The following is a 10,526-nucleotide window of genomic DNA, read 5'->3' as shown; positions in this document are numbered from 1 at the left end:
CATCTCTACTAAAAAAATACAAAAATTAGCCAGGCATGGAAACCTCATCTCTACTAAAAAAAAAATACAAAAATTAGCTGGGCATGGTGGCGGGCACCAATAATCCCAGCTACTCAGGAGGCTGAGGCATGAGAATCACTTGAACCCGGGAGGTGGAGGTTGCAGTGAGCCATGATCGCGCCATTGCACTCTAGCTTGAGTGACAAGAGTGAAACTCCATCTCAAAAAATAAAATAAAACAGATTTTGGTACTGGCGACTGGAGTGCTTCTGTAACAAATACATAAAAATCTGGAAGTGGCTTTAGAATTGGGTAATTGGTAGAGGTCTCAAGAATTTTGAGATCCTTCATGAAAAGGAAACCTACATCCCCTTGAAGAAATGGTGGGTGGAAATATGAATGTTAAATATGCTTCTGGTAAGACCTTAGAAGGAAATGAACACGTTATTAGATACTGGAGGAAAGGTGATCCTTCTTATGAAGTAGCCGAAAATCCATCTGAATTGGTTCTGCAGTTGAGTGGAAGGCAGAACTTGTAGGGATGAATTTAGCTGAGAAGATCTTAGGCTAAGGATATAGAGATGAGTGTTCAAAGCCTGCCTAGAGAAGAAAAATAAGAGGGCAACTCTCATGTAATGAAAAGAGTACCGGACTTGCAGTCAAAAGAACTGGGTTCAGGCCGGGTGTGGTGGCTCATGCCCATAATCCCAGCATTTTGGGAAGCCGAGGCAGGTGGATCACTTGAGGTCAGGAGTTTGAGACCAGCCTGGCCAACATAGTGAAACCCTGTCTCTACTAAAAATACAAAAATCAGCCAGGTGTGGTGGCATGCGCCTATAATCCCAGCTACTTGAGGGACTGAGGAAAATCGCTTGAACCCAGGAGGCAGAAGTTGCAGTGAGCCAAGAATGACCCTGAGCACATGTACTGTTTCTGATCCTTACTTTCCCCGACCACAATGAGTATGAAAACTTTCCTTGCCTTACCTTCCTTGCCCACAGCTGCAGGTCTGTGTGAGAGAGGAGAGCATTAGTCAGGGGAAGTGACCTTTCTTCAGGGAGTTGGAAGATGGGTAAATGACATCCTGTTGAAGACAAGGGTGGCAGGAGGCCGGGAGCGCCTTCCAAATGGGAGAATGTAGGATGCTTCTGCGGCTTTTGCTGATATTGGCTGACTCAGCAGTGAAGGAGTTGGTGATGGGATCTGAACTAAATGTGAGTTAGGTAAGATCACAGCTCAGAGACAGTTTTTTTCCTGAAAATGCACAACTTGTGAGTTTCTTCCCAAACATGAACCAAAATCCCATTTAACTACTTGATAGATATGAACTAAGAACCACAAAGTAGGCTGCTTTTGTACTTCCGCCCCCCACCTGCCCCCCCGGAATGTGGAACACTTAGAATATTCTGGGGTAATGAGTCTTTCAAATCTCTCTGGTGTTCTGAGTGCCATATTTTCATTATGCCTGAAACTACTTCACAAAATCTGAATAACATAATTAGTCTTTGTCAAACATAATTTCTTAAGAGTCTTTAGATCCTTTGTGGTAATTAAAATCACTGCAACTTCTGAAAATGTATAAGATGTCTAGGTTGTTGGATACCATTTGTATACTGCCATTCAACAAAGCCTATCATTAAGCTAAATAATAGGTAGGTGCTATAGCTAAAAAATTAAAAAAAATAAAAAATTAAAGTTGCAATTGCCATTATTAGAGAGAGTATAGATTTTGCACTTAAAGCAAAAATGCTTTTAAAAATATTACTTGGTAAACCCCAGGTACAACCAAATATATTCTTTTTTCTTTCTTTCTTTTTGTTTTTGGACCCCGGGTATCAATCCATCACCCAGGCTGGAGTACAGAGGTGCTATCTCGGCTTACTGCAGTCTCAATTTATCAGGCTCAAGCAATCCTCCCACCTCAGCCTCCTGAGTAGCTGGGACTACAGGTGCTCAACACCACACCTGGCCAACTTTTTGTATTTTTAGTAGAGACGGGGTTTCACCATGTTGCCCAGGTTGGTCTCGAACTCCTGGGCTCAAGTGATCTGCCTGCCTCGGCCTTCTAACGTGCTGGGATTACAGGCCTGAGCCATAGTGCCCAGCCTCAGATACATTCTGCTCTTTTACATTGTGCTGTCCCGAAAGGCAGCCACTAGCCACATGTAGTTATTTACATTTAGATTTATATTAATTAAAACTAAACAAAATGTAGCATTCAGTTCCTCATTCTCATGAGTCACATTTCAAATGTTCAATCGCCACACATGGCTGGTGGCTACACATTAGTGCAGATAAGGAACATTTTATCGTCACAAAAAGTTCTTAAGCACAGAACAGCTTTAAAGGTCGAGCTAGTAGAAAGAGCTAGGACGCACCCTCGTTTAAGTTTTGATTGAAATGGATTTTCTTTATTCCCATTTCTGTCTAGGGGAGCACTAAGAGTATTTAAAACGACTTCTAGAAATACGTCTCTTAAAATGTAGGTATGCAGTTAATGAATAAGGCTGTTTCTCTTGGCATTAGTATTAGACTTAATATTGATGTTTGCTCTAAAAGAATGGTTCATGTTTTACAGTCATTAAAGTCATGTTTTTGGAGGCCATTTAATGACATAAGGAAGTGCTAATGCTATAATATTAGTTCAAAAAACCCACAGACACAATAGGATACCAAAATATACTCAACATGGTAATCTTTTAGCAATTAACTTGTGGTGATTTTTCTATTTTTCCATAATTTTTAAAATAACATATTATTTAGTTAACAGAGGAGAAATATTTTTTTAAATGTACATATTTGAGATTTGGAGTAGATAGATAAGTAAAATCCAAAGCACAAAACAGATCCCTGGGGGGCTTCCTCTTCTGTTTTAATGGGTAACTGAAAGGTTGGTGGCATTAAAAGCACTTGGGACTGGGTGCGGTGGCACACACCTGTAATCCCAGCACTTTGGGAGGCCAAGGCGGGTGGATCACCCGAGGTCAGGAGTTCCAGATCAGCCTGACCAACATGGTGAAACCCCGTCTCTATTAAATACAAAAAATTAGCTGGGCATGGTGGCACATGCCTGTAATTGCAGCTACTTGGGAGGATGAGGCAGAAGAATTGCTTGAACCCAGTTGCAGTGAGCCAAGATGGCACCATTGCACTCCAGCCTGGGCAACAAAAGCGAAACTCCATCTCAAAAACAATAAAAATAAAAATAAATAAACAGCACTTGGTTGGCTAGCAGTTTCCATGAAGGACCTAATAAGTGTGATTCAGAAAATAAGTCTGTGGACTGGAGCTGTTGAAGAAGGTGATACTAAAGCCAATATTAATATACCAGGCCATCTGCAGACTGCAGTAAGGAACTAGGTTCAAACGCAGAGAAATCAACATGTCAGGGCATAAAAAGCAAGCTAGGTCAAAACCTCACAGCTTTATTGCATTAAAAAGCATCAAGTTATTTAAAAAGTCATTTTCTGTACTTAATTTTGATTATTTTAAAATTGCTATCTTAACTTTTTTACAGATGATTTTGGACAACCTGCTTTTTCACTTTTTCAAGCCTTTTCTTAACATTCAGACAGTACTTACCTATCATTGTGCAGATGAATCAGCCGAATTGAAATTACAGTAATTTTATAAATGAGCTCTAATCTCACACACTCTGCATTTTATTTTATTATTTATTTATTAATTATTATTATTATACTTTAAGTTCTAGGGTACATGTGCACAACGTGCAGGTTTGTTACATATGTATACATGTGCCATGTTGGTGAGCTGCACCCATTAACTGGTCATTTACATGAGGTATATCTCCTAATGCTATCCCTTCCCCCTCCCCTCACCCCACGACAGGCCCCAGTGTGTGACGTTCCCCTTCCTGTGTCCAAGTGTTCTCGTTGTTCAATTCCCACTTATGAGTGAGAACATGCAGTGTTTGGTTTTCTGTCCTTGTGATACTTTGCTCAGAATGATGGTTTCCAGCTTCATCCATGTCCCTACAAAGGACATGAACTCATCCTTTTTTATGGCTGCATAGTATTCCATGGTGTATATGTGCCACATTTTCTTAATCCAGTCTATCATTGATGGACATTTGGGTTGATTCCAAGTCTTTGCTATTGTGAATAATGCTGCAATAAACATATGTGTGCATGTGTCTTTATAGCAGCATGATTTACAACCCTTTGGGTATATTTACATATACCCAAAGGGCTGGGTCAAAAGGTATTTCTAGTTCTAGATCCTTGAGGAATCGCCACACTGTCTTCCATAATTGTTGAACTAGTTTACAGTCCCACCAACAGTGTAAAAGCGTTCCTATGTCTCCACATCCTCTCCAGCACCTGTTGTTTCCTGACTTTTTAATGATCACCATTCTAACTGGTGTGAGATGGTATCTCATTGTGGTTTTGATTTGCATTTCTCTGATGGTCAGTGACATACTCTGCATTTTAGATATATTTTAATGTATATACACATATACAACTGGGTTTATATAAAGACAAATTAAATAGGTTCATGTATAAGTACTTAAATGTTAGCTATTGTAATATATCAAACTACACAATTTTGCTTAACCTTCTTTTCCATGACTATATTACATACATGGATGCTTTGTAGTTATCTACTGGGTCTCATAGTCAGTTGAGAATAATTTTAATTAAAGGTGAATTTAAAGGTTAAATTCCTAGTGAAAATTAGAATACTTAAGAGGAAGACTGACAGTCGATCAGTGAAGCACATTTCATCTGGCTGAGACCAGCAGCACTGACTTTTGGGCAGCAGAGCCGAAGAAGGCACAATTTTATACAGTGGAGGAGAAGTGTGGAGGGGTGAGGGATGGGGCCACTTCTTGAGGGTAGGCAGAGAAAGGACTGGAAGAAAGTGAGTTAAACAATACGAAAAAGCACTAAAAGCAAATTTTATCCCTTTTGCAGTGTTGCCCAACACCCTGATGAAGGCAACCCCTGTCACAATCCATAATCTTGCCTTGGAGCATCTGTTAGGCTGCTTGGAAAGTGCTATAGACCAGACAAAGGGCCCTTACCATCCATTGAGAGCCTGCCAAGTCATCTTTGGGTCATTAGATGATCAAATAAAGTTTTCATTTGAATCTCCCTGTGGAGACAGTGTTTGATGCATTTCACAATATTCTGCATTTTCCCACAATTTAGGTACCAACTGCTTAAGAAAGGTCCAGGAACAGATTTCCCCAAGTGGTGTTTTCATCTACTGTTTTGTTCCTACATGGCCAGGACCACACTCCTTATCACCTCTGACAGTCCTCAGCTACAGGAGCAAGAATTAAAACAAACTGCACTAAGTTTGCAGATGTCAATTTTGAATACACGGCTTTGCTGGGAAAATCGGAGTTTATCTTATCATTATGCTGCCAACTGAGAAATTAAGTTAAGGCTCATTAGAGAAAGAGGCACCATTTGTTTGTTCTTTACTGCCCTGAGACTTGCCATAATGATCTTGGCTTAGATTGCCATTTAAATTCACATGGCTCATCGCAGGACTGTTAAACTTACTCATATCACCGAGGAAGTCTAAGACACTATGTCAACACATTTACTGAGGCTCGTCTGAAGGTAGCGAGTTATCTCAGCTAGTCACAGTTGGTTACGATTGCACTCCTTGTTCTACTCTTTCCTTCCTTCTCACTACTGCACTTAACTAGTCTTACAAGAAAAAAAAAAGAAAGAAAAAGAAAGAAAAAGTCCACACATTTATTGAGTGCGTAGTGAGTGCATAGCACTGTGTTCAATACCAGGAACACAGTAACATATATAAACAGCTTCAACATTTATAGGCTTATGATGTTTCTCCAATCAATAGGCTGACATGATACTGGGACTTTTTATCCCCGGGGAGAAAGAGAAGAGAGGAGACACGGTCTGGTCAGTGCACCTGTTCTGTATCTTGGTCCCTGCAGTAGTGATGATGACTGGACCTTTTGAAAGTTGTGGATGCTTTTCCAGGACTCCTGAGATCCGTGGCTGGTCTAGACTCTAAGCATCACACTGGTGTTGCTCAAAGGTTATATTAATATATAGCTGTGAATTCATGCATACGTGCCCAGACTTTACTTCTAATGTAGGGCCCATAGGGCTGGGTTCAAGAGGTTTGCAGTCTTATGCCCTCTTCAGTGACCCTTCGAGAACTAGCTTTCTTTTACTAACCCTCCAAAAACCATTGTGTGGAGGCTGAGTTACCCTGCTGCACTGGTTCTGTATTGCTGCTGTAACAAATTACCACAATATAGCATCTTAACACAAATGTATGATTTTACAGTTCTGTAGGATAGAAGCCTAAAATGAGTCTCCCTGGGCTAAAATCAAAGCATTGCCAGGGTACTCTCCTGTCTGGAGGCTCTAGGAGAAAATCCAATTTCTTGTCCTTACAGTTTGCAGAGACCTTCTGTCTTCCCGGACTCATGGTCCCTTCCCTTCATCTTCCAAGTCAGCAGCGTAACATCTCTGTGTCTTTCTTTCATATCCACATGCTCCTTTGACTGACTTTACGGTTGTGCCTCCCTCTTTTCTTTTCTTTTTTTTTTTTTTTTTTGAGACAGAGTCTCGCTCTTTCACTCAGGCTAACACATTCACAGGTTCCAGAGATTAGAACATGGGCATCTTTGGGGCCACTATGCTGCCTACCACGCCAACCCACACGTTTTTCTCCCTCACGGTCATCTCCTCTCCAAAGCCCATTCCAGAGATTTTTGGAGCAAAGAATGTTTCCTGTGGTGCAAGCATGGAAGGGCTTATCTTTGAGGTGGCCCGAAGGGGCAAGTAGTCCTTGGGAGAAAGAAGCTGGAGGTAGCACTAGGTGTCCACAGCCTGTAGAAGATGTGAAGAGTCAGTCAGAGCAGATGTTCCTTCTCTTGTTTGTTTGTTTTGAGACGGAGTCTTGCTCCGTCGCCCGTGCTGGAGGCAAGTGGCGTGATCTCAGCTTACTGCAACCTCCTTCTCCCGGGTTCAAGCGATTCTTCTGCCTCAGCCTCCCGAGTAGCTGGGACTACAGGTATGCCACCACGCCCGGCTAGTTTTTGTATTTTTAATAGAGACGGGGTTTCACCATATTGGCCAGGCTGGTCTCCAACTCCTGACCTTGTGATCCACCCATCTCAGCCTCCCAAAGTGCTGAGATTATAGGCGTGAGCCACCATGCCCAGCCTGTTCCTTCTCTTAAAAGAGAATAGAGGGAGGTAGATTTTCAGGGATAGAGGGGCAGTGGGCGGGGGGAGGGGAGGGCAGGGAAGATCTAGAGATGTCTCCAAAAAACCATGAGAATTCTCAGGAGAAAAAAGTCTGCTTTTGGCTTGGCGCAATGCTTCGTGCCTGTAACCTGGGAGGCCAAGGTGGGAGGATCATTTGAGGTCAGGAGTTCGAGGCCAGCCTGGCCAACATGGTGAAAACCTATCTCTACTAAAAATTACAAAAAATAGCCAGGTGTGGTGGCAGGCACCTGTAATCCCAGCTGCTTGGGAGGCTGAGGCATGAGAATCGCTTGAACCCGGCAGGTGGAGGCTGCAGTGAGTCAAGATTGCGCCATTGCACTCTGGCCTGGGCAACAGAGTGAGACTCTGTCTCAGAAAAAAAATAAAAAAATAAAAGTCTGCTTTTAACACATTCCAATACCATTTAGCTCTGATGAGGGTACCAAAGTAGAACTTTCTTGCTCTTTTTCTTTATCTTTCTCCCACAACCCAAGCCTGTGGAGGTAAAACAAACAAACAATATCAAAACCAAAACTGGTTAGCAAGATGGGGAATGAGGAGAAGAAAAACTTGGCAGAAAAGGAGAAAAAAAGGCCGATTTCTTCAGGATAAAGACGGTGAGAAGATTTATAGATTCGTCAGGGTGTGCCTGGTGGATTGACACCTGTGTGTTGGGGCGGATGGAGTAGGATTGGGTAGAAGAGACAGTGAACTGGAATGCAGTTGTAACAGAGGCCTCAGCCTTTCCCATGAGAGAGTCCTGCAGCGGGGTGGCCCTTCTTAAGTTGTCTGACCTTAAGAGGGTGCTCGACACTTCCTCACCCCCATTAACCGGTCATTGGATGAGGGCTGTCCCTAGGGAAGAGGCATGACCTTGGCTGAGGCATTTTCTTTTACTAAGGACAATTTCCAGAGGGCCACTCAACTGAGAGCCATCAGGGCCAATCTCAGCAGCTGAGGAATGACTGGGACATCCCTGTGGGCTGTGCACAACGGCATCCACTACACCTTGTGCTGGGACACAAGCTGCGGAGAGAGAGAGAGAGTTTTAAAGTATTGCAGGGAACTTGGTTTTCAATTAGCGTCCAGAGTAGTTTTATTACCTTAAAGATTTATTACCAGGAAAATTAAGGGATTTGCTCTAAACTTCATCTATGAGCAAGGAAAGAAATATCCCCACTGAATAAATATATAGGTCTGTGTTGCTAAATAGCTAGCTAGATAAAGTTACTTACATTCCTCAAGCCTTGGTTATAATTGCAGCAGTTTCCAGAGAAGCAGCATCTGGGAAGGTTACCTTTGCATAAGAAAATTCTACAAGGGGTGTGATTATGCAAAGGGAGGCCTAGACCAGTGGTTCTAAACGTGTGTGTGTGTGTATGCATGTGCCTCGGATCCCTTTGGCAGTCAGTATAGCCTATGGACTCTCATCTCTGAATCATGTTTTCCTATGCATAAAATAAAATACATAGTATTACAAAGAAAACCAATTATATTTAAATAATGTCAGCTGAGTACAGTAGCTCATGCCTCTAATCTCAGCACTTTGGGAGGCTAAGGCGGGCACATTGCTTGAGCCCAGGAGTTCAAGACCAGCCTAGGTAATAAAATGAGACCCTGTTTCTAAAAAAAAAACAAAAACAAACAAACAAAAAAACATAGCTGGGTGTGGTGGCACGTACCTACAGTCCTAGCTACATATGTTAGTGTCATCGATACTGCTAATGTTACTGAGGTTGTTGCCTACATTCATAGTTAAAGGAAATGCCAAACTTCACGTTGAAGTTATTGAAAATAAAGGGGTGTTTTTTTTTCTACTCAAGTCTACAACCCCCCAAATTCAATTTGCAAACTCCCTGGGAGTCCATGGACTCCAGGTTAAAACTTTTGCAATCTGGAATAGGCTCAGCTGATCTTCTACAACATAATAAAGTAATAACAATTTTCAGGGTCATTTTTGGGGAAGGTGGGCTGATGGTGAGACATGTTGAAAGTCTTAGAATTCTAAGAGAGAGAGAGAAAGAGAAAGGGGAGGAGAGAAAGAGAGAGAGAGAGAGAAGCAGGGCTGCAGTAAACAGATAAGTTAAGACCAGGATCTATAGATGATATTGGCCAAATCATCAGGAAAATCTGTTACACACAGCTCCTTTTTGTCAGTATGTTGTAAGGGGGAAAGAAACGGGCAACTGTACATGTTTGGGGAGGGGCAACAAAGAGAAGTGCACCCACCCATGTGAGGCCAGAGTGGCTACCCGAGAACTACATGCAGAGGGCAGTTAGGAGCCAGTTGACTATGAATAAACAGCTGGCAGTGTGGGCTGAGTCATGGTGGCCAAAAGACCAACCTTCTTCAACCCAAATATGTTAGAGGCATGTGTCTGTTGCCTGAAAGGGAGAAGCTGGATCCTGCATGGACAGGAGCTACCCAGAGGCTAGACGCTGAGGTTACCTCTAGCTAAACAGGTGAATGTGATCCTGTAGGCAACCAAGGGCTAGAGCCAGGGAGGATGTAGCAAAGGAGTGTCTACTGTAAGTAAGATCATAGAAGGAGCATTCTGCCACGGTTGTGGGATAAGATGGGACAGTCACAGTTAGAGACATAGTATGGTAAAAAGAATGATAAATATCTCATGAGTAATTTTAATATTTTGATTACATGTTGACATGGTTTGGCTGTGCCCCCACCCAAATCTCAGCTGGAATTATATCACCCAGAATTCCCACGTGTTGTGGGAGGGATCCAGGGGGTGGTAATTGAATCATGGGGACTGGGCTTTCCCGTGCTAGGCTCATGATAGTGAATAAGTCTCATGAGATCTGATGGGTTTATCAGGGGTTTCCGCTTTTGCTGCTTCTTTATTCTCTCTTGCTGCTGCCATGTAAGAAGTGCTTTTTGCCCTCCACCATGGTTGTGAGACCTTCCCCAGCCACGTGGAACTGTAAGTCCAATTAAACCTTTTTCTTTTGTAAATTGCCCAGTCTTGGGTATGTCTTTGTCAGCAGCATGCAAATGGATTAATACACAGATTGAAATGATATTTTGGATATATAGGATTAAATGAAAGCTATTATTATAACTAATTTCACCTGTTCTTAGTTTTTAGTGTGGTCACCAGAAAATTCAGAACTACTTATATGGTTGGCATTATATTCCTATTTGTAGAAATAACATGCAGTTATTTCACCTAGACATGACTCATGTCATTAACTCACGTAACTCCTATAGTTATAATCTGGCTTAGACTGTACAAACACTTTGTAAGATCCTGTAATCTTCTGCATGTTCCCTCTTTCCTTATTTTCT

Source organism: Macaca mulatta, chromosome 5 (assembly GCF_049350105.2).
Source record: "Macaca mulatta isolate MMU2019108-1 chromosome 5, T2T-MMU8v2.0, whole genome shotgun sequence".
Taxonomy (NCBI): domain Eukaryota; kingdom Metazoa; phylum Chordata; class Mammalia; order Primates; family Cercopithecidae; genus Macaca; species Macaca mulatta.
The sequence above is the reverse complement of the archived record's forward strand: the minus strand, read 5'-3'. Positions refer to the sequence as shown.